The sequence below is a fragment of the Macaca mulatta genome, chromosome 1 (assembly GCF_049350105.2).
Source record: "Macaca mulatta isolate MMU2019108-1 chromosome 1, T2T-MMU8v2.0, whole genome shotgun sequence".
Classification (NCBI taxonomy): Eukaryota; Metazoa; Chordata; class Mammalia; order Primates; family Cercopithecidae; genus Macaca; species Macaca mulatta.
Window position 1 is genome coordinate 76,725,919 of NC_133406.1, and position 25,381 is coordinate 76,751,299.

The 25,381-nt window shown below is 38.2% G+C and overlaps 1 long non-coding RNA gene across 2 annotated transcripts in view; it reads right to left on the reverse strand.

The window, feature by feature from the left end:
• Positions 1 to 3,127: 3,127 nt before the first annotated feature.
• LOC100426640 (uncharacterized) overlaps positions 3,128 to 25,381 on the reverse strand; it is a 96,954-nt gene continuing 74,700 nt past the window's right edge. Inside the window, exons 4-6 of one of the 2 annotated variants that reach the window (XR_013412274.1) lie at positions 9,260 to 9,387; positions 6,909 to 6,961; positions 3,128 to 4,621 (exon numbers count right to left, since the gene is read on the reverse strand). This is a non-coding gene — a long non-coding RNA (uncharacterized LOC100426640). Of the gene's footprint in view, positions 4,622 to 6,908; positions 6,962 to 9,259; positions 9,388 to 20,695; positions 21,765 to 22,046; positions 22,328 to 25,381 lie in introns of those variants that run through there. The other variant, XR_001439776.3, reaches the window with a different exon arrangement.

The window sequence follows — 25,381 nt, forward strand, 5'->3', positions numbered from 1 at the left end:
TGTGAGCCTCTTAAAAAAGATTCCTGTTTTATTCATTTTAGATTCTTTTTTACTATGGCAATTCTTCCTGCTCTCTCATAACTAGTATGTATTCAATCAGTTCTTTCTTCATAAATAAATATATAAATTATTATTTATTCTTCCTTTGTCCATTGACTTTACTTGAAGGAAGGTAAGGCCATTACAAAGGAGACTTTTTAAAAAACCTATCAAAAAGTTTAAGGAAAAAAATAAGTTGTGCTGCTCCAAGTTGAGCAAAAATAATTCTGCCACTTTGCAGAAAGAAAAAAAAAAAACAAAGAAAACTTTTGAGATCATTTTCTAGATATAATGTGGATAAAAATTGTGACAAGATGAAATATTCAAGAATGTGACCACTAAATGGAGCCCTGTTGGAAACGGTTTTGATTTTTATCCTTGGACATATCTTGAGAGGTCAGTAGTCTACAAGGTGACCAGAAACGGCATTTCCTCCCTGCCAATGCTTGGTACATTCACTTTGCCTCAAATGTGGCAAACATCTCAGATTTATTCCTTGATGTCTCAATTTTAGCATGAACTCCTGAGGCCCTTTGAGTTACAAGTTGACAAGCATGAAGATTAAGCAATATCTGTTTTAAAAAAGAAAAACATAGACTTCATGGTACTAAAATTCCTTTTAATGTTATGCCCTAGCAGGACTTTTTAATGTAGTACCACCCCTTGTCAAAATAACCTTGGAGTCCAATTTATCCCTTTCTTTATCATGATTAAGTAAATTGCCATATAGGTTGATGGAATGATAATTAAACACTTGGCTGGAACTTGTGCCTGTGAATCAATTCAAAATGAAAAAATATTGAGTGTCTACTATGCACGCAGCCAGAACCAGGTATCGCTGGACCATCATTGTTTGTACTCTAGCTGGAGACACAGACATCGAAGCAGGGAATTTCAGTGTCATGTGGTATTAGTCTAAGGTATACATGTGGTGCCCCAATAGCTCTTAGAAGGAGTATCTCATCCAGACATGATCAGGGAGATCTTTGTACAGCTACATATCAAATGCCATAAAAGCAATCTTAATCTTGTTTTATTTTTCCATAAGAGTGTGTATCTTCAGAATAGCTTTTATTTAAGCATTGTCATCACACTTGCTGATTTTTGTTTGTTTAAAATATTCATTCTTGCTTGCATCAATATATCTTATGTCTAATTTATACTGGTGCTCACATAACAAAACCATCTCTGGGCTCCAGATTATGAGAGTTACATGCTGCTAAAAACATATCTGTAAAGATCAGTTTTGTCCTTTAATAACTAAACTTTAGTGTATGAGAACCAAGATTGAACTACTTTAATCTCCAGAGTAATTATGATAGCAAGTATCTGGTGCATCACAATTTTTGAACTGGCAAACTCTGAATTTATGCAGTGAATTAAATTTGACATAGACAAACAACTAATTTTCATAGTGCAGATTTTGTAAAGCATAGGTAAACATATAAGAAAAGGGAGGTCACATCTAGTTGATGCCAACTTCTGATATGGTAGGTCTAGGGAAAATATTGGCTATTGGAGATTAAAAAAAACCCACTGACTACCAAAATTACATGGCCCACTAGTATTGAACATTCGCTCTATTGTGGTTCACCAGGACAATTATAGTAATTTACCATATGTATTGCCTTAGACGTCTTTCTCCACTGCTAGATTGAGAGCTCCTTGAGAATTAGGATCAAGTCTTTGTGTCCTAATGCCTAATAGAGTAACATAACTTTGGTACATAATTCAGGTTTAATCAATATCATATAATTAATTGGTTGGCTCAACAATTAAAACCACTAAACCTTATGCAAATGTGAATAGCTGAGTGAAGGCAGCTGTCTTTGATTTGTACACTCTTTGTATTCAGAGCACCTAAAACATTAAATATGCTTCTATTAAATGAATGAGTATGGTCACTCATGTCTATATGGAAAAGACATAGTCTTTACAGATAAAACTCTGTTGGCAGAGTGAGCATCCTGTAGCTATCTTCAAGATGCTCAGGACCTACGGAGACTGCTTGATTCATATGTTCATATATTGGTTAGAAGAGAACAGAGGCCTGGTGTAGTGGATTGCACTTGTAATCCCAACAGTTTGGGAGGTCAAGGTAGGAGGATCACTTGAGGCCAGGAGTTCAAGAACAGCCTGAGTGACATAGTGAGAACTTCTCTTTCGAAAAACGGAAAGAAACTCCCCCACTTCCCCAATTTCAGAAATTAGGTGAGCATGGTGGTGCAAACCTATAGTCCCACCTACTCAGGGGGCTACGGTGGGAGGATCACTTGAACGTAGAAGGTCGAGGTTACAGAGAGCCATGATCACGCCACTACACTCTAGCCTGAGTGACACAGCAAGGCTCTGTCCCAAAACAAAAAGAGAATGGAAGCTTGTTTTCTTTTCTGGGTATTCTCTTTGCTTGCTCGCTCTGGTGGTGAGGAATGATCTTCAGTAATAAGCAGTGAAAAGTACATCTTGCATGAGCAGAAGAATAAGAAAAAGATTTTTTTCCAGACTCCAAACCAATTTTACTTATTTATTCCAACTGTAGTTTACTTATTTATAATGGAATTTTATTTGTACATCAAGATCTATCCTGCCAGGAATAGAGCTATGTAAGAAAGAAAGAAAAAGAAAATCCCAACCACCACACTGGCAAAAAAAAAAAAAAAAAAAAAAAAAAAAAATTTCACAGGTTAGCAACAAAGCAAAATATTTTTCATTCTCGCCTCAAATTTTTGGCACAACCAAGGGACAATTTTCTTGAGTAAAAGGGAAGAACAAAAAAGAGAATGGCGATTTGAAAGTGGACTGGTCTTAAACACTGGAAAGGGATGAATAGTGAAAACACTAGATGCTGCTCAGAGGCCTGATTTTTCTTTTTCACTGAAATGTGTGCTTTTTCTTTTTCACTGAAAGGCGTATTTTTCTATCCATCAAGTTTTATAGTTTTCTGCCAACTATTTCATTGGAACAAGTTTTCCCTTTAATTTAACAGTGCACATATTACTGTCCTATACCCACAAAAACTTATTCTGAGATAGTGCTTATAAATGCATGTCTCCAAGACTCAAGATGAACAGAAATACAATATATGCAATTTGGAACCAAAACATAGCTCTCATTTATTTATTAGCAAGTACATTGGTGGCATAGTTGTTTCACCAGAAGGTCATATTCAGTGAATTAAACATCACCAGGTTCTGACAACCATATAAACTAAGGGTTACTGAGAAAAATAAAATGTCACTGATTTTTCTGGCTCATTGGATCTTCTGTATGGCTTTACCCATTAGCTAGGGCTCGAAGAAGTATTCATCTTCATTTTCCCATCATTGCCAAACCCATGGATGTTGTGGCATTTGCCATAGCACACACACAAAAATGAAGGTTTAAAGGGGATTTAAAAAGAGAGAAAAATTCTTAATCATGCTTTCATAACTTTTGGTGAAGAGTTGGTTTAAATTTCCAAATAACTCATTTCAAAAGGATAATATCAAAACACATGCAAAAAATAAAAGTCTAAATAAAGCACAATAAATTATTTCACTGCTAAGGTATTAGATTTCAAAGAGAGAAGAGAGTACACATAAGGATATTAGAGTAGACTATATTGGATCTTTGGGAATTGCTGTCAGATATTGATGAAAACAGAGAGACTGTAGGAGATCAGATAAAAGAGAGAAATGATTACATTTGGAAGAACAATGTGAAATACGTGGCCAACAGAGATTTCAAATGTAAGCTAATAGCAATCCACGAAAGAACAAAGTTGGAGCAAGTCCCACATCTCTAACCACATTTACAATCATTCAGCATCTGTAAAAATTTTTATGTAGCATTTTTCCTCATTTCAAAATTTGCAAAATACATATTTAATAGGTTTAGCATGTCAGTCAGTAATTTTGTCCACAGGCAGTGAAACGGATTTGTGTTTTTCTAAAATGAGCTGGTTTTCTGGTGATGCTACCCTTCAGTCTGCCCCAGCCAGCTGCAATCACGGCGGCTTCACAGCCCAGAGATACTGTAAACAATGGTGTTCTGTGCATTTCACTATGCATGCTGGTGAGAAAACACAGCATCTTAGGCTTTCATCTCCTTTCTTCTGAGTTTCACACCCCCTCAATCTGGAACAGAGAGAGTCCATGTTCAAATTGCTTGCTTTCTTCTTTTCCTTACCAATCACCAAAGAGAGTGTGATGTGAGAAAGGTGTTCCCAAAACATATTTTCCTGTCCGATAGGAACACTTTAAACGGTATATTGTAAATGATCAAAGATTACTCAAACTGAAACAAAATTTGGCAAGAAAAATTTAAAAGCCAGCTGAGACAGTAATTGAGAAGTTGAGCTGGGTCAGCCAGTTCTCTACAATCAAGGTCGTCGGGTATACCTGGTACTGAAAGACCCCTTTGCAATCTCATTTTATTAAGATAACCTGAAGTGGTCACAGCACAAGTAGCCGTCTGGTTTATTTCAATCATACAGATGTCACTTCATGACATGACGAAAGACTTTTAAATGACCTCAGTTGTATTCTCTACTTTGTTCCTGTTTATAGTTGTCTGTACTTGCCTAGGGGAGTGATTAAAAAAACTGAAAGAGAGAGAAAAAAAGATACTAGATGTCAAAGGCATGCTAGTGGGGAATCCTGAATCAATTAATTAATACCATAGATCCTATCCCTTTTATATCTTGGGATCTATTACAGCAGTGATTTGCTTTCAGGTTGGGGCATGAGCACCTCAATTAGTAGCTGCTTTCACATTGGAAACCTTTCCTATCTTTGTGGGCAATGTCAATTTAAAAGAGAATTTGTAGGCGAAAACTTCTCAGAGCTACCCAAACTCCATTCTCATTCATGAGCTCTAAAGTGGTTTGGTTTCACAACTTTATTTGGTGGTGTGTACACAGGGGTTCAGAAAGGTTTTCTACCCAGCTCATTCATCTGACATCTGTAACAGCTCTGTATTTCTATGTATGTGATTCTCTATTCCAGAGGTTTATAACAGAACACTAGGCCTTGCAGCTGAATTACAAAAAGAATTCAATATAGTTGGTATTCCATGGAGAGTTCTCTTAGTGGAGATAGCTCAGGAAGGGGTTTATTTTCTTAATTTGCTTTCTCAGTTATAAAATCTTCCCAATTTCACTGGAAGTAGAAAACATATCTAACAGTAGTCCTGCATTATCAGAGAATTCACATCTGTTGGCACTTTTGAACAATATCCCTGGGACAGATTTTTGAATTTGTTTCAATCTTGATTATAGTCTACACAATGAACAAAACATATTTCTATACAATGGCAAATCCTAAGTGATAATATTGTTTTAGTTTGGGAAAAATTATTTTTCAAGTAAAGCTATCCACTTGGTATTGTGAAGGAAAAAAATGGTACTAGAGAGAATTAATTTCTTCCTCATAACAAGTTACATTTTCATCTGAAATGATTTACGTGGCATAATGGTAAAGATAAGAGCAAAATAACTTTAAATTACAATTTCTTGCAGTTCTATAATGGCTTGATGTCACAGCTCATGGGGCGTTTTCTTCCCTATGTCTTTCATTGTATTTTAGTTTCTAAGGCATGTAATACATTTAGTATTGTAGTTAAACGAATATGCTCTGAAGTTAGATAGCCTGGGTTTCAGTCCTTGAGTAATCCCTTGGTAACTTGTATGAACTTAGCAAGTCACTCAACTTTCTTGAGCCTCAGTTTACTTATCTATAAAATTGTGACAATATTTTTGGCATAAAATCAATGTAAAATGGAGATAATATGTCCAAAGTGTTTTACTCACTTCCAATGATAAGGTAATTGCATTATATTTATGAGTATATTGGCAGCATTTTTAATGTTTTTATAATAAGAGAGTGATTTTTTCTGCTGCCTTTAGTAATCAGGCTAAGAAAACCTATAAAACTTTGTAAAATGTGGGCACCCCTTTTTTCTTCCCCTCAGGACAAGACCCTTAACTTTCCAGCACATGGTTGCTGCTCATAAACTCTTCAAATCTAAGTTTGTTATTAGGAAACTATTATTGTAATAAGTCAAATTCCAAAGAAAAACAATGTCAGTAGATTTCACTCAATATATTATCAAACAATATAAAACATAGGCCTAACCAAACAAGTGTCCTCAGTCTCTGAAGAAATGCCTGTAGGTTGACCTGTAAAGTTAATTTCTTATCACTGACTCCTCTAAGGAAAATAAAAATAGAGAAACAGTGTCCCTGCTGATTACTTTTGATGGACCTCAAGGGATGAAGATGTTTCAGCTGTAAGAGGATTTTCAAGTGGGTGTTTCTAGTTGGTTTCTTAAGATTAAATTATACGTTTTTATTCACTTTGAAGATGTAACAGATGAAAATATTTGGCTTTCATAAACTCATAGGTATCAGTTATCTACTGTTATAAAAAAAACTACCCCAAAATTTAATGACTTAAAGTAGTAACCATTTTATTTGCTCATATTTGGGCTGGGCTCAGCTGGGAAGTTCTTCTGCTTATATCATGTAGGGTCACTTCTAAAGCTGCAGTTAGCAGTTATCCAATGGCTAAATTGGGACTTTACAGGCTAACTTGACTTCAAAGATGTCTCTAGAGTTGTGGTCACTATCAGCTGGGCCACATGTCTCCAACAGAATAGTCAGGACAGGTAGCCAGTTTCCAAGAGTGCAGGAGAAAAGCTGCAAGGCCTCTTGAGACTTAGATCACATCCCATCACTTCTGCTGCATTCTATTGGTCAATGAAAGTCAGCTGGATAAGCCCAGAGTTATGCATACTTAGAGGAGAATCATAGTAGCAATGCTGCAAATAATCTACCATACCACATAAAAACTTTATAAAAATAAATCATGTCATGTATAATTTCTACTTACCATCCTGATTCTTTTAGATTTTTTCTTTTAAACTATATACTGTATGACAGGTGCTAGAGATAGAAAAGAAAAAAGATACAGTTCTTACTCTAGGGAATTTTATATCTGATAGAAAAGATAGAAACTAAATAGACTTCCTAGATGGTTAGTGACTCAATGACCATGTGATGTGGTTAGTTGTGTTCAGCTGAACTGCTGAATCTGGTGAGGCATTCCAGAAATGTGTGCCATTCATCACAAAATGGACTGAGGAAGAAAGTTTATGTGTATTGTCTGTAAACCCAACCCCATTGCAACAAAATAATAGAATCAAGTAAGTCAAGATACATTTCTCACTGAAATTGAATCAGTGACAATGTCATCATACTTGAATCACAGTACAGTTTTTAGATCCCTTTTTAGAGGCAGATTAGGGTAGTAGTTAAGAGTTTGGCTGTCTAAAAATAGCACAGTATCTCAGTATCCTTACTGTAAAATAAAGGCTGTATAATCTAACTCATTTACTTATACTTTAGAACAGAGAACAACATGCAAAGTATGAAAAAATCATCATCTTCAGATATAAAAGCATTATTTTATAACTAATGAAAAACATAAACCCTCTTTAGAAATCTTTGAGTGAAGATTCAGAATTTGAACGTACTCAGGTACCCAGAGTTTCCCTCTTTTGCCTTCTAATGTTCAAGAATCTTGAACAAACAAACAAGAAGGTTGTAGAGATAGTATACTGATTCAAATTAGGAATCCATTTTCTCTTCCTGTAACTTGATTCACTGAACACAATATGAGGAAAAAGTGTGTATTTGTTATGTATGTATTTACTACTGATGACAGCAAATGACTCTTGATTTTGTTTCTTTCTGATAGAAACTCTGTTTTCTTATAATGGACATTTTTTAAATTCCTAACTCTCCAAGAGGTATTGAGCATGGAAGAAAGATATCAATTCGATGTGCCCTATGGTGCAGCTCTGTCAATCCAGAGGTAGGCACCAAAATTTGTGACATTAGAAAAAAGGTAATATTTCAGTGTCTTCAGCAAAGATATGCCAACAGCCTTGTATTTAGGGACATATTTCCAATTTAAGAAGTAAGTTTTTATCTATTCAAAAGTTATGATGTAGCACCAATTAAATAATGAAACACCTCTCTTCATTTATAGACACTACCAGCCAATGCCACAAAATTCTTGCAGCTCACAATGCCTGACTCTAGGTTGTGATTTTTGGACTTTAGTTGTTTATGTCATCACTTGAGCATTATTTAAATATGTTTCTCCTTTTAATTCAATTTCCTGTTTTGTTTTCTCAAAACCATAAATCGTCTCTTTAGAAATTTTACAAAATGCATATTGTTCTCCCGTGAGACCTGTGCTGCTCCTCAGCTGGGCATCGCCTGCCAAGCGACATTTTTTTTTTTTTTTTGAAAAGTTTTCCTTTTATTGGGTTCGCATAATGGTTGCAACAATTCTCAAGTAATGAAAAAAGAATGAAGAATGCATGTCCTTTCCAGTACATAGCCACAATGTTAATGTTAAGGCGAAGCAAAACAAAACAAAACAAAAACCCACCCTAAAAGTGGTCTTGGACACCCAACCCTCCTCTCAGCTCTCTTATTTGGATTCAAGATGTTTCCTATCTTCCTCCTCTTTTTCAAAATAAACTATTTATGCTCAAAGAAAATCTGTCATCTAGGGTATCTGTGATAATGTTCTTGTGGTCTGGGTTGGATCTTTGCTTCACTACTAACTAGTATAAAATTAATGGGGGACATGACTTAACCTTTCTGGGCCTATATTTGTCTCATTGGTAAACCAGGAATAATGGAGTTTACTTCACTATATTGTTTTGAAGATTAACTTAGAGAAGGCATGTAACAGTGCCTCACACACTGTGAATTGAAGCTACACATATTAATACATCTATTGTCTAATATAAGAATAAAAACACCATCCTCTGCCCCCATTGCATAGCTGATAGACAATGTATATGAATAAAACTGAGTCTTAACTCATTTTGGTATCTACTGCAGCACATAAGAGACACTAATTATTGTCTGCAGAATTTTTTACTGTCAACACACATGTAACATTGTACATAGCAGCAGATTATGTAAGTCAGTAAACTACAGCCTGTGGGCCAAATTTGGACCACTGTCTGTAAGTAAAGTTTTATTATGAAAGAGTCACTCCCTTTTATTTAAGCATTGTTTGTGCTATTTTTGTGCTACAATGAAGAGCTAAGTATTTTCAACAGAGACCCTTTTATTGCCCTCAAGGCCAAAAATAGCTACTATCTGGTCTTGGCCCTTCATAGAAAAATTTGCCATCCTTTGACCTACAGAATTGAGTACCTGTTTACTCCTGCCTCAGGACACAGTTTCCTGAAGAACTCCTTAGTTCCAGTGTTACAGACTTCTTTGAGGATTATGTTTTAATATAATTGCTTCATTTTCCCCCAGATGACATTAGTGTACTGCTTCTTTAAAAAAAAAGAAGAAAAAGAAACTGATTTCATTAAAAACGAAAAAGAATGGGGGCTTATGAGGTACAGAGACACGTTGCTAGCCACAGTGGGAACTTTGAAAAGATCAGCAAAGGATACTATAACAGAGGCGATGAACCAGGGGCTCTGGTCTCAGCCCCTCCATGCTGACTTGCAGTATACTGGCAGCATGTTATCACCACAAGCTGATGAATGCATACTACAGCTTTTGTTTTCATCTCTAGCCTTTCCCTGGGTCTGTGTGTCTACTTTAGCCTCACGAATAATGCTACCACTTACAGATACTAGACAACAATGTGACAAGAACAGACAGATTCATGGAAACATGAATTAGAGACTAGTTCCATTATTCATTTCACACCATGGCTAACACCCTTGCTTTTGCAGAATAGTATATACATGTGCCCCTAATTCTCCACGGTCACACTCTAGGTGCTGTAGCACATTGCGCAGCTGCGATTTGCTGACCCTAAGGGGAACTAAAGTAATGAATAATTGACTTGGGGTTCTCTCTTCTCTATCTGGCAGCTACTCACACTGTACTTACTGCACAAAAGAGGCCAAATTGGCATGGCTTTCGACTATCTCTGCAAAATCCATTTGGATCCATTTCTACAACTGTGATCTACTATCAACCTGGGGGGCAAAAGAGAAGTCAGCCCCAGGAGCGTGGAAACCACTATACTTAAAACTATATCCTTTGCTTATTTATTTCAAGTAAAAGGCCACACAGACACAGAAAATTAGAAGGCTTGTGAAATAAGATTTAAGTTCCATTCTGGTTACAGGGTCCTCCCTGATGTTCAATCCTAGAGGCTATACCTCCCACTCTTGAAGAATTTCCAAACCTTCCAGGCCCAGGAGAGTTTTCCATGTTGAAAGATTGCAGGATGGGACCCCATAACAATCCCCCAAAAGTTCAGGCTGAAATTACATGCAGGCCAAGTTTGTATGGTGCAGCCCTCTGTAATTGTTGGGTCTCTTCCAGAAGGCTCTCAACACATGGGACTCCGATGAAGTTCAGCATGTGGAAAGGGCTGAAGCTTGAAGCCTGTGTATTTGTAATGGAAACACAGCAGTGACCCCATGATCCAGGTCTGTATCTGTGCTGCCATAAAATGTGTTTCTCTAAACAGAGCAGCAGGAGTGCCAGTGAGGAGTGGAAGTAGGGAGGTTCTGGAAAGACTCCCTCAGGTAGGGAGGTAGCAGGGCCTCCTAATAAAAAACCATGCACTTAGGGAGTGCTATGTAGTTTGCAAAGTACTTTCACATTTAAGATTCTCAGGATAAGCCTCTGAAGTGGGTAAAACATTCTTTTCCTTCTTCAACACATGAAGCCACTGAAACAGAAAAGCCAGATGACTTTCTGAAAGTTTATTAGAGACTTTGCCAGAATCAGATCGAACATCCTTTGACATCCAGCTCAATATTGATCTATGTACCTATGTGACTATCTAAACTGGGGTAAATATTCTGACACACTATAAAAGATGAGCAGCTATCATTAGAACAGAGAATTTATCATGAATCAGGTTCGCCTCTGATATGGTTAGGCTTTGTGTCTTCACCCAAATCTCATCTTAAGCGGCAATTGCCATAATACATAGGTGTTGAGGGAGAAACCTAGTGTGAGGTGATTGGATCATGGGGGCGATTTCCCACATGCTGTTCTTGTGATAGTGAGTTCTCATGAGTTCTAATGGTTTTATAAGTGTTTGACACTTTTCCTTTGCTCATTCCTCTCTCCCCTGCTGCCATGTGAAGATGGTGCCTGCTTTCCCTTCCTGCTTTCCCTTCTTCCATGATTTTAAGTTTCCTGAGACCTTCCCAGCCATGAGAAACCATTAGTCAATTAAACTTCTTTCCTTTATAAATTACCCGGTCTTTTGAAGTATCTTTATAGCAATGTGAAATTGTACTTATACAGAAAATTGGTACTGAGGTAGTGGGGCACTGCTATAAAGATACTTGAAAATGTGGAAGCAACTTTGGAACTGGGTAATGGGCAGATGTTGCAAGTTTGGAGGGCTCAGAAGAAGACAGGAAGATGTGGAAAAGTTTGGAACTTCCTAGAGACTCGTTTGAATGGTTTTGACCAAAATGCTGATAGTGATGTGGACAATGAAGTCCAGGCTAAGGAGGTATCACATGAAAATAAAGAACTTATTGGCAACTGGAGCAAAGGTCCCTCTTGCTATGTTTTAGCAAGGAGACTAGTGGCATTTTGCCCCTGTCCTAGAGATCTGTGGAAGTTTAAACTTGAGAAGATGATCTGAAAATGGAACTTAGGTTTACAAGAGAAGCAGATCATAAAAGTTTGGAAAACTTGTATTCTGACAATGTGATAGAAAAGAAAAACCAATTTTTCTGGGGGGAAATTCAAGCCAACTGCAGAAATTTGCATAAGTAATGAAGAGACGAACGTTAATCATCAAGACAATGGGGAAAATGTCTCCAGGGAATGTCAGAGAGTTTGGTGGTAGCCCCTCCCATCACAGGCCCAGAGGCCTGGGAGGAAAAATGGTTTTGTGGGCCAGGCCCAGGGACTCTGCTGCTATGTACAGCCTCTGGACTTGGTGTCCTGTGTCCCAGCCATGGCTAAAGGTGTCAAGGTACAGCTTGGACCCTTGCTTCAGAGGGTGTAAGCCCCAAGCTTTGATGACGTCCACATGGTATTGGGTCTGCGGGTACACAGAAGTCAAGAATTGAGGTTTGGGAACCTCTGCCTAGATTTCAGAAGATGTATGGAAATGCCGGGATGTCCAGGCAGAGGTGTGCTACAGGGGCAGAGCCCTCATGGAGAACCTCTGCTAGGGCAGCACAGAAGGGAAATGTGGGGTTGGAACCCCCACACAGAGTCCCCACTGGGGCACTGCCTAATGGACCTGTGAGAAGAAAGCCACTATCCTCCAGACTCCAGAATGGTAGATCTACTGACAGGTTGCACCATGCACCTGGAAAAGTCACATGCACTCAATGCTAGCCTGTGAAGAAGCTGTCCAAGGTTGTGGGAGCCCAGCCATTGCATCAGTATGCCCCAGATGTGAGACACAGACTCATTGAAGATCATTTTGGAATTTGAAGATTTAATGACTACCATGCTGCGTTTTGGACTTATATAGCCCCTTTGCTTTGGCCAATGTCTCCTATTTGGAATAAGAACATTACCCAGTGCTGGTACCCCCATTTTATCTTGAAAGTAACTAGCTTGCTTTTGATTTTACAGGCTCAAAGGAAGAAGGGACTTGCCTTGTCTCAGATAAGACTTTGGACTTGGACTTTGGATTAATGCTGGGGTGAATTAAGACTTCGGGGGACTCTAGGGAAGGCATGATTGGTTTTGAAATGTAAAAGGGACATGAGATTTGGGAGGGGCCTCGGACAGAATGATATGATTAGGCTTTGTGTCCCCACCCAAATCACATCTTGAATTGTAATCCCCATAATCCCTAGGTGTTGAAGAATGAACCTGATTGGAGGTGACTAGATCATGGGGTCAGTTTCTCCCATGTTGTTCTTATGATAGCGATTGAGTTCTCAGGAGATCTGATGGTTTTATAAGTGTTTGGCAAGTTCCTCCTTCACTCATTCTTCTTTCTCCTAGTGCCTTATGAAGAAGGTGACTGCTTCCCTTTCTGCCATGATTGAAAGTTTCCTGAGGCCTCCCCAGGCTTGCAGAACTGTGAGTCAATTAAACCTCCTGCCTCTATAAATTACCCAGTCTCCATAAATTACCCAGTCTCAGATAGCATCTTTATAGCAGTGTGATATTGGACTAATACACTCTTCCCACCCAAACCCAAACCTCAAACAAAGAAAATAAGTTTGGAGATGCAGATGCATTACATTGTTTTTAAAACTGAAGATCAGGACCCACTAATAGACCATGACATACTCATGATGACAGAGTGAGAGGAGTACAGATAATACTTGTCAATCTTAAGGATTATATTAATAAATACCTTGAGAACATAAAGCTTCTTTCAGGAAATACAATCTAGTATAACTAAATGTTTTAAATGGTCCCTTCAAACCTTGTATGGGAATGATTTTATCTTTACTGATGAGTCTGGAGCAGAGCTAATTAGGCACTGCTAACCAGAAGTTCTGCCATAGCCATCAGTCAGGGTTCAAAAAGCTGTGAGTTGCCTAAGAGGACTCACACACTTCCATTAAGACATCAGTGAATAGGATAAAGTTCACACTAAAAGTGAAGCCCAAGAGAAAAGTTATTTGGTTAGAGGCACAGATGTGGCTCGTCCTGGCACACACACCTGCAGAGTCCTTCCATCACTCATGAAAGAAATTTCCTTGTGACTGAGTTCATCAAATGTGCAGCACGTCCCACTGCCAGCTCCTCCCACTGCTCCCAGGCAGCCTATACCTCACAGTTGTGCTTGGTGCCTCACCCACCTGTCTCCAATTTCTCTCTGCCACATCAACCTGCTCCAAAATATTAAAGACAAAATTGTAGTATTGCAGAATATCTTCATTCCATGAAGACTTACCTAGCGTTTTTGGACTATATGGCCCTAAAACACAAAGTCTATCCAAATCGCAAGCAAAAGACATGTGACAAGAGTCAGGCATCAAAGAAATTCATCCCAAAATAATGGACTTCAGTAACCAGACCCTGGTTCCTGCTTAGCTAGATGTTTCTACTAGTCTTAGGAGCATTGCTTCCACAGATACTGGCATTAATTATGATGCACCATGCATCTCCCTTAGAAAGTAAAAATATAAACATCTTTAACGGACTTTCTTTTTGTACATTTTAGTATGAGTAGAGCTCCAATTCATGTAATATTCACCAAAAATAAATGTCAACTCTTTCAGTCTCTCAATATAAAGGCACATCACGGGCAAAATAAAACCAAAGTTGTACTACATTCACCAGAAACTTCTGTTTTGTTTTGTTTTGCTTTTAATTACATGTTGAGGAAAAGAGGCACCTAAATGGCACCACTAGTTTTTAAAGATAATTGAATTTCTTCAAAGTATCTGCCTTCTATGGAAGTGTCCCAAATTGTTCCTCAGAGCCATGGTTCATCCAGCTCAAGATCTTGGCATAGGAACTTCATGAAGGAATATGGAGGCTGTCCTCCATGTTGCCACTTTTCAATTGTATGCCATACATATTAATAAAAGGGATCAAAGACCCTGCCACTCTATGCAATTGTATAGGTTGTGCCCTGCCTAAGAGGGACAGGCTGAAGACCACCTTGAGGCTGAAATCTGTCCTACACACAGGAGTTCACCTGGCACTCACCTGGAAGAAGAGCACTTTTTTGTTTCGTTAGATCAAAGGAGCTGCATGAGCTTGCTGGGGCCTGGCCCACCTCTGACTAAACTCACCCTGAGCACAATGAAATCAGGGAAGCTTATAAATCAATCAATAAACTTATCGTGTAGCATTTCCTTTGGGGAAAGGGTCATAGTGACACTGTAAGAGAATCAGAGTTAAAGAGACTTTAGCTAATGATTTAACAAGCAAAACTGATGAGCTTTGCCATTTTTATCATAGATGGCATTAAATGGCCATTACCTTCTGTGTAAGAATAGTAGCTTTTACTTTGTGGTGGCACTGAAAATTATTACTGGATCAATATCTGCAGATTTCCTTCTTCCAAACTTCTCCAAAAAGAAGAGTTTTGGGTTACTATGTCATAATTGATGCTTTTCTGTCACACTGAGTTCTGGCTAACAGAAAGATTCTCCAGATTGTCAGTGAGCGGCAGAGTGGAAAGTTGGCTCTCTGGCACCCAGTCTCAAAGGAACAGGGATAGAGCAGATATAGGGGGCTATTTGAGTAAGAACAACTGCGATAGCTGCTTTTAGCTATCACTATGAGTATGGAATTTCGGGGAAAGAGAAAACTATTTGGAGTATTTATAGGAAGTTTTTCCCATATTGCACAGAGTAAAACCCCTGGCTTACAAACTATAGGAAAAAAATCAACATTATTTTTTAAGACTTTTTTGAAGTAACTCCATTCAAGGAGGAAGTCATGCAGGATCCCAGTAATAATAAGCGGCATTATTCTTCTTCAGCATTTGGGACCAATAAGAAGATCTTCCAGTACTGAATGCTCATCATCACGATATTTGCAGATTGGCAAGCTTGAAATTTTAAAAAATAAAGCCACAAAAATTTTGACAAGCATTAGAGAAAGGCTTTCTAAGTATAAAGCAAAAAGCATTGAGGAAAACATTCATATATTTTAGAACAAAATTAAAATTCTCTGTATATTAAAAACATTATAAATAAGAAACTAGGGATGCAATATTTGCAACGTATATGGTAGACAAAGAGTTACTATCTGATACATTAAAAAAAAGTTCTTTTACATCAACAGGAAAAGCAGGAATTCTTTCATTGAAAAATAGGCAAGGAATACAAAGAGGCAAATTACAAAAGGAAAATAAACATAGAAGTTTAAATTCAGCTGTACCAGTGTCACACAATAAGTTCCATTTTTGGCTATTCAAATTGGCAAAGGTTAAAAACGGAAATGAATTCCCTGTGATGGAAGATTATGGGAAAGCAGACACTCTTCTGTTCTGCTGGTTCATCAGTATTTCTGTGTAGAGGATACAATAGTAAATGAGAAAGACAGACCCAGCCCCCACGGAACTCAAGGTCTGTGGCGAAAGCATCACAAACACAGATAGAAATAAAATAGGGTGGATTTTGGGTGTAGCTATCAGGTAGAACCCATATTCATTACCCAACTCTTCATCTGAACCCTGTGGTGTAGACATGGGCTAGAAATGCCAGAATCCAGTCTTTTGGAATGCATGCGGCATACAAGATATGTTTCCATAGTAGGGCTTCTCATTAAAACCAACCTACAGGTGGGGCCAGAACCAGGATTAGAGAATGGAGGAACACGTTTACTCTTTCTTAGCATTGAAAATAAAGAAACAAACAAGTGTAAAACTATTTCCACTTCTTGTTAAGAAGAGGAAACTGTAAATATTTATAATGTGATATGAAGATTAACCTGATGTGTTAGATGTTTTTAATTCCATGATCTCAAGCCAATTCTTCTCTTTAAAAATGACCTTCCTGCCATTTAAAGTAGTTTTAAACTGTCTACATCTTAACCCATTTACTCTAATTTTGGACTATATTCTAAAAAGTAATAATTAAAGAGAGGCTCAAAGTTGTATGTTTCTCTCAGTATTGTTTGTAATAGAAAAATAAAAATTAGAATACTCTACAACAACCTGAAAACTATTTAATAAAAGATTACTAGAAATAGTTAATACTTTTGTTTGCTAAGACTTTTTAATGAAGAAAAATGCTCTGAGCATATTTTACATAAATAAATGATTTATAAAATGGTATGTTTACTGCATCCAAATAGTTTTAAAATATATATATAATGATGAGAAAGACCAAATGTATGCATTAAAATGTTAATAGTCATTTCCCTGGATGGCTGAAATGCAAATATTCAAATATTTTGGCTTATATTTTCAAATTTCCTATACTTTCTAAAGTTTCTACAGAAATAATTGGGGAGGAAATGTATAATCCTTTCAAATTTTCCTTTTTGGAGTTATGCATGTCATTTAATTTCTCGAAATGATGAGGTACATAAATGATTACAATTTTTCTTTTTATAACCATGAATCATCAGGAAATCACGGTTAGAATTTTACTCTTTAATTTTAGTTTCTTGGTAGAAAAGTACAACCTGACTCCAGTAGTATCTGTTATGTTCATTTAGGAAACATCAAAGAGTACAATTACATCTCAGAACTGTGAGAAACTATCCACATTTCAGTGTTTAAGTGAGTTATTCCCAGGGGTGGTTTTGTGATGCCCCATGCTGTCATTTCCAATGACTATTTCTGATGTTATTTCATATTCCTCAAAGGATTATCACAATCTATGAACCATCTTTTGCCTCACCCACTCTTTAATCTTTCATATGTAATCTGTTGAAAGTTCTCTTTGATGCTTCTTTTCAAACCTATATGGTTATTTTGAATATTTTTTTGGAACATTTAAACTGCATTTTTAAATTTAATTCTTTTTAATGGCAAAATCAATTTCTGATCAATGTGGAAAAGTTAGAAAACACAGGTGAATCAAAAAAGAAAATATGTCTCATAATCCCACAGCCCAGAGAGGATGACTTTAAATCCCATGGTATATTTATGCCTTTTCTCATGCATAAATTTTCACTATACATCACACAAACACACATATTTTCACCAAATAGGATATTACGTATACATTTTGTCTTTCCACTTAGCAATATACAGTGAACATTTTTCCAAGTCAACAAAAATGTATCTACAGTATCATTTTGAAATGTTAAATGTATTCAACTATGTAATGTTTATCATTTATTTAATTCTCTAATAATAAAATTTTTAATTTTCGATTTTTAAATGTTTTTAATCATTATTGTCATAAAGTGCACTGCAATGAACAACCTTGTAGTTAAATTTGCATGTCATCTAGCTTGAGCTACATTTTTTATATATATATGTTGGATGCCAACAAATTTATCAAAGCATAGTCACAATTCTCTCCTCTACATGTGATATACAATAAAAATCAGTATTTCTTTCTTTTTTTTTTTTTTTTGAGATGGAGTTTCACTCTTGTTGCCCAGGCTGGAGTGCAATGGTGCGATCTTGGCTCACCGCAACATCTGCCTCCCGGGTTCAAGCGATTCTCCTGCCTCAGCCTCCCGAGTAGCTGTGATTACAGGCATGTGCCAACACACCTAGCTAATTTTGTATTTTTAGTAGAGACAGGGTTTCTCCATGTTGGTCAGGCTGGTCTTGAACTCCTGACCTCAGGTGATCCACCTGCCTCGGCCTCCCAAAGTGCTGAGACAACAGGCATGAACCACTGCGCCTAGCACAGTATTTCTTAAATTAAAAAAATATATATATGAGAATCTCTTTTAAAGAAAACATTTCTGCAGACCCCAATTTGTATTTAATTTTTTAATCAAGTGCCTTCTTAATATTTAGTAACATAAAGTAGGTATAAATTATTAATGTTTTACAGCTCTCTACAACTATAAAACCAAAATCAATTTACAAAATGGGTAAAACTTCAGGACCAATGCAATTCAAACAAACAGTTATTTAATATGCCAACTGGTGTTGTTTCGCTAAAAGTGAATTGCTGCTTGTAGAATGATGGCCAAGTTCACCTTCTACTAGGCAGACATGGAAGACTGTGTGTATCCTGTGACGGCTTTGTTCTCCACAAGCTTTTTTCAGCTTGAAGTATTGAAAAACATTCATTCCTAAGGCCACCTAAACACTGCTTAGCCTTCATTTTGCTGGTGTTCATCACTTGAGTGCTGACTGCCACTCACTCCCCAACCTCCATTAACCCAACAAAATAGTAGCACAACTTGACTTGGATTCCATCACCATCCTAAATATAAACGCAAATGTAGGCACTGAATTCACCAGGTTGTTCCTGGGTCTAAGGAGGTCATATAACCCAGGATATAGTTAGTTTTTAAAAAGTAGCACAAAAGCAAAATGTAAACTTTTAAAGTTTTGTTAACAAACTCCCTGATGTTGTTTGGATCTGTGTCCTCACCCAAATCTCATGTTGAATTGTAATCTTCAATGTCGGCGGTGGGGCCTGGTGGGAGGTAATTGGATCGTGAGGGGTGGATCCTTTATGAATGGTTTAACCCCATTCATTTGGTGCTGTTTTGTGATAGAGTTCTCATAAGATCTGGCTGTTTAAAAGTGTGTGGCGCCTCCCTGTTCTCTCTTCCTTCTGCTCCCGCCATGTAAGACGCCTGCTCCCACTTTGCCTTCCACCATGAGTAAAAGCTCCCTGAGGCCTTCCCAGAAGCAGATGCCACCATGCTTCCTGTACAGCCTGCAGAACCATGAGCCAATTAAACCTCTTGTCTTTGTAAATTACCCAGTCTCAGGCATTTCTGTATAGTAATGTGAGAACAGACTAATACACCCCTAAACCCCCGTATGCCCCAGTGAAAAAGGCAAAGAAATTGGGTGTCATTGATTCACAGCAGATTCCTTCCACCTTGTGTGGAGGAGAAACTTTTTTTTTTTTTTTTAGGCGGAATCTCGCTCTGTATTCCAGGCTGGAGTGCAGTGGCGTGATCTAGGCTCACTACAAGCTCCACCTCCTGGGTTCACGCCATTCTCCTGCCTCAGCCTCCCGAGTGGCTGGGACTACAGGCGCCCGCCACCACGCCCAGCTAATTTTTTGTATTTTTTAGTAGGAACTTTTGACTTTCCTCAAGGAAGAATAAATGTTTAGAGTACCAGAGAGATTTAGAAGGGGATTGCTCACAATCTTGACTATGTGAGGTACTGTATAACATACACTTATATACATCAAAAGGCTTAGCCAAATTCTGGAGGCAGTATTTCTTAGCAGTTATTTGAACAACAGGCTTTGGAGCCAATCAGGTTTGGTATATAATCCAGATTCTGTTTCTCATTTATTTTGTTCTTTGGAGTGTGTTACTTAAATTCTCCTACCTTCTTTTTATTTGAAACTGTAACCTGAAACTTTCAGGTGTGTTGTAACAATCAAATGAGGTTTTATGTGTAAAGAAACTCTAACACTGCTTAGTATTTGTATAAAGTCTAAACTTCTTGATATGGCCCACGAGTCACTGTCTCTCTGATATCATCTCCTCCCATTCTTTTCGTAACTTACGGTCAAACTTATTCTACTACGAGCATTTTTAGCTTCTTCCTGCCTGGAGAACTTTACACCAGCTGCTCCATCTGCCTGAGACATTCTTCTCCCAAAATTCACAAGACATACTCCTTTATCACTCTTCAGTCTCTGCTCAGACATCACTTCTGCCTAAAATAAAATGGTCCTCATCACTCACCCAGAATTCTTCTGCGCCCTGACTTTGCTTTATTTTTCTTTCCTATAGATGTTATTGCTCCCTGAAATTATGCTATCTGTTTGTTTGTCTGTCCTTTTTCTGTCTCCTCATTGAATGTTAAGTTTTCTGACATTAGGAACATTGTTTTGTTCCCTATCATATCTCCAGTGCCACAACTGTACTTTTCCAAAGTGAGCACTCAACATTTGTTAGTTGAAACTTTATCATCCCTGAAACAAAGTTTTGATATATTTCGGTATCAAGTTGTAAAAATTGTAAGTCTTTCATACAGACAATTATAAGATAAATTAACATCAATTACTAAACTCCTACCACATATTTAGCACCGTGGTAAGAGCTCTAAAGAATGGGAAACACATATAACAAGAAGTTCAAGCACAGAACAATTGAGATGATATAAAATAAATATAGTTTATTACCATATGCAAGACTCTAGACTTTTTCACTTAAATTACTAATAAAAGGAACTATGGAATATAGAGAACAAATGGAAAGAAGAAAAGCATAAAAACCCCCCCACAACCATGACACCTTGGTATCTTACTTTTATTGATTTTTTTTCAGGTGTTTGTATTTATAAGAATAAACGAAAACTTTAACAAGTAATTCCATAATTTCAGTGGCTTAACTTTCAACAATTTACAGTCGAATGAGGGACTCTGTTCTACACAGTCATTCAGTGACAAAGTTTCTTTACATCTTGAGGCTCTGTCATCTTCTATATGCTTAGATTCCTCTCAATTCAGCCAGTAGGTGAGTAAAGAAAGTGAGGACTGCATGTTCTATATAGGTCAGACATGGAACTGCTGTATACCAGTACAGGCTCCAGAATATTCTATTTATTCTGGAACCCAGTCATGTGGCAATACCTAAAGCAAGGAACCTGGAAACTACAGTCTTGCTGTGAGACTAAGAAAAGGTTATCATGGATTTCCTGAGCAAAACAGTCTCTATTACAGCACTAAAAAAATAGATAGTTGTAATATTATTTAATAATATTATTTAGTAGAAATCATAAATCTGGAGATACAGTTTAACAGAGACATTTCTGTTACATTGGGAATAACCGCACCAAATCACCAGTTTATTTCAATAATAAATTTAAAAACTTACAATTGTGTTTTAATTTTTATCCTGGTACCACTATGAAAGCCATTACCATGCTATATACTTTCCTAAAATTCATTTTGGTAGTCATTTAAAACATTTGTGACTCTGAGGTACAAATCGTTACAACTTTTGTGATAACAGTGCATCATAGCTGGCGATAGTCTTGTAGGTTCATCTATCACCTTTTATAATATTACTGTCATGGGATCCTTGGGGTGTTGCTTTGCCAACTGGAAACCTCTGTGGCTGGCAGTGCTTTCTGCCTGAGTATTGTTCACACCTGCTGGGCTCCTTCTGCCCACTCAGCCCGGCAGGCTGCAGTTGGCTCATGCTTCTGGTCCAGATCCCACACCTGCCAAGGGCAAGCAGGCACAAAGTGGTGAGGGGTGTGTGGGTGAGGCAGTGGAGGTCCTGCCACTACACACAACCAGGCACACTAGTGACTGCAATGGGGTGGGCAGTTCCAGGTGCCAGCACAGGTGCCAGCTCCATTCAAGGCTGTGGCTGGACTAGAGGTACTGCATGCAGCTTCTGCTGTGGGCACCCACATCTGGATGAGGGGAATGCAGTAGTGCCTGGAAACTTGGAGATGCCAGGAACCACAAAGCCCCAAAGGGGGTGTCAAAACCCTTACCTGAAGAGCCCCTAAGGTCTGGGATCCCTAAAGGGCTACAGCTCTTCTCTTCTCTCCTTATCATCTGCAGCCTGTCCCACATCCAGGAAGAATAAGTTCTGCAGACAACTGGAGGGTGAGCAAGGCAGAGAGGAGCTTCATTGAGGAACAGAACAGCTCTCAGGAGACCTGAAGTGGGTAGCTTCTTTCCACAGGCAGGTTGTCCCAAAGAGTGTCCAGCTCTGAGCAGACAGGAGACCTCTAGTCAGTAGCTTCTAGCACCTTTCCACAGGCAGTTGGTCCTGATGAGTCAAGGAAACCCAAAGTAGGTAACTCCTTCCCCCAGCTGGTAGTCCTGATCTCTGTCCAAGTCTGGCTAAGTCTGGGGTTTTTATAGGCTCAGAAGGGAGAAAATGCATGCTGATTGGTTCCTGGGCAGCTATGGGCAGCCCGGAAAAAGCACCATAAGCTCTCACTCCAGTCCATGAAACTGGCAGTCTGGCCACTTGGCTTCAGGTCATTCCTGGCTTGAAGGTGGGGTTTGACTAGGGACTTGCCCCTTTCTGCCCAGGAGCCTGCCTGCCTCCTGTTGCCATCAACCTGCCATCCATGATGCACATGGCACCCAGGCTGTTTGTGGTGAGGGGCACCTGTAGGCCCACGCTGAGCTGCCCTCAGCACCCCCTCAGCCTTCCTCCCATGCTTATCAGTGCCCAAAGTCCAGAGGGGTCCCAGGTGGAAGGGGGCTGGCATGTCAGCACTGCCCTAAGCACAGGTACACCTGGTCAGATCATGATAGCACCTGGACTGACCTCAATTTTGCTCCAAAATTGGAGTGGGTGCCAAGAGCAGGGAGAGGCCAGAGAGTGGAAGCAGGCACTATTGAGCCTGAGGGGATGGGGGCCTTTCTGGGTCCCTGGGAGTACACAGATGCCCAGTCTGCAGCTGTGGCTGGGTGGCTGCAGCTGCAGCTGGGAGGGCAGGGTTCTCGCCCCAACAATTCAGTTGTTTCTGGCCTGCCAGCTCCACTGAGTATGCAGCCCTGGCCCACACCTCCCCTGCTGCAGCTGGTGTTCCTGTAGCGGCTTCTTCAGATGGACCACCTGCTGTCATTACTCATCCTATTTTGAGCATTTATTTTCATTCATAGCACAGTTAAGGTGAACTACATCTTCAGGACATTTTTTTCAAAATGTTTATAACATATTTTCTGAACCCTTGCCTATCTGATGATAGTTTTCTATTGCTTTCACATAGGAAAAACTAGTTTGTGAAAAAACCCTTGCCTATCTGATGATAGTTTTCTATTGCTTTCACATAGGAAAAACTAGTTTGTGAAAAAAATGCTTATATCTCAACATTTCTCCTTGAAAAAGTATAATTATGGCAGAAAAATGAAAATCCAGCCTGTTTTTTGTTTCTTCTTGCTGTCTTATATTTTTACCCAAATAACATGCAAATTCTTTTTTATTAGTATTGCCAAGAATTTGCTGAGGTTTTCCAGTTTCATAAGTAAACATTTTTCAGCTCCACAAAATTTTCTGTAATTATGTTATTTCTTCTCTTCCTGTTATTTTGATTTCTTGTCCAGAAGAAAAGCCCAGAATCCTTATATTAGATGTGTATCTTCTGTCCTCTATATCTTTTATATTTTCTTTCATCACTTTCATCTATTTGTTTTATTTTATATTCTTGGAAAACTTCTCAAGTTGATTTAATTCCTGTTTTCATGAAACTATGGGAAATAAAATCATGAAAGGAGCAATGAAAATACAATGGAAGGGAAATTAATATAACTACATAAAATATTTTGTGAAACCACAATTGCAAGAATATTTAATTCTTCCTGAAGTATAGATCTGGGAAGATATCAGGCAGGAGGAACATGTGGCATACCGCTGGAGAGACAAGTATGTTTCCGTCAGTTGAACAAGTCAGCAAATGTTATTTTAGGCAGAAAAAAATAATGTATTTAAGGACATCATGTGTCATTACAAAATGTGCTGTTTTCAGGGGCCAGAGAGATGTTCTGGGGGACTGAATCTTAAACTCTCATGAGAGGAGTAGTGGTAGAAAGCTGATGTGGTTTGAGGCCAGATGGTGATCCTTGTGATATACAGGTGGGTTAGAGTAAGGCAGTGGATAAAAGGAACAGAGGAGAGAAGGAAGCCTCTACCATTCTAGCTTGGAAGAATGGCTAGATTATTTTTACATTTATTAAGAGAAATAAAGATAAAGGTGCATATTTGCTAGAAGATAACCAGCACAATTTAAAAATACGATATTTGAATGTCTATAAGGTTTTTGGATCACACTGTCAGTATGTGTTTATTACTATGAGCCTTGAACTAAGAAGAGATATTAGGATTCTGTGGAGATTTGAAAAGATATAAGGGAGTTACATTTCAGTGCTTGAGATTTCCCAGAGTAAGTATCTACAATGGAAAAAGAACTGGTATTGGACCACTTGGGAATACTTCTCTGTAATTTTCAAAAAAGTAAATATAATGAATGAGAAAGTGGTCAGTGGTACCAAATTATTCAGAGTGATCCAATAAGATTAATAATTTAAAATTGCCATTTTCCCGACTTGAAAATTAGAGGTGATTGAGACCAGGATGAGATCAGCTGCAGCTGAGTGATGTTTGGGGAAGCCAGAAGCCAGAGTGCATTGGGCAGAGCAGTGAAGACAAGGTGACAAAGGTGAGGCAATGAAGGTCTTGCTTAGCAATAATGAAGCGCATTGCATCTTTCCTGATTCACAACTACAAACATTTAGCATTTTTACTGTCACGAAAGTGTTTGCATAAGGGCAACTTTGCTGCCCATGAGGGAATTAGGCTGCCAATTTCCTCCTGCCTGAATATCATGTTATAAATAAAGCTATAATAGAGAAGAGAAGCACAAAGGTATGCATTACTCTGGAGTGCCTGAAATTTTGGAAAAGCATATATAATATATCTCTCTGTAATATTATATATATATGTGTGTGTGTATATATATATATATTAGGTCTTCTTGTTGAATTGACCCTTTATTATTATATAACGGCCTTCTTTGTCTTTTTATGTTTATTGTTTTAAAGTTTGTTTTGTCTGAAATTAGAATAGCAGTTCCAGCTTTTTCTGTTTTCCATTTCCTTCGTATATTTTTGTCCATCTCTTTCTTTGAGCTTATGAATGCCACTGCATGTGAGATGGGTCTCTTGAAGACAACAAACCATCGGATTTTGCTTCTTTATCCAACTTGCCACACTGTGCCTTTTAACTGGGGCTAGCCCATTCAAGGTTTGTATTGATATATGAAGACTAGATTCTGTCATTGTATTATTATTAATAATAATATTAATAGCTGGT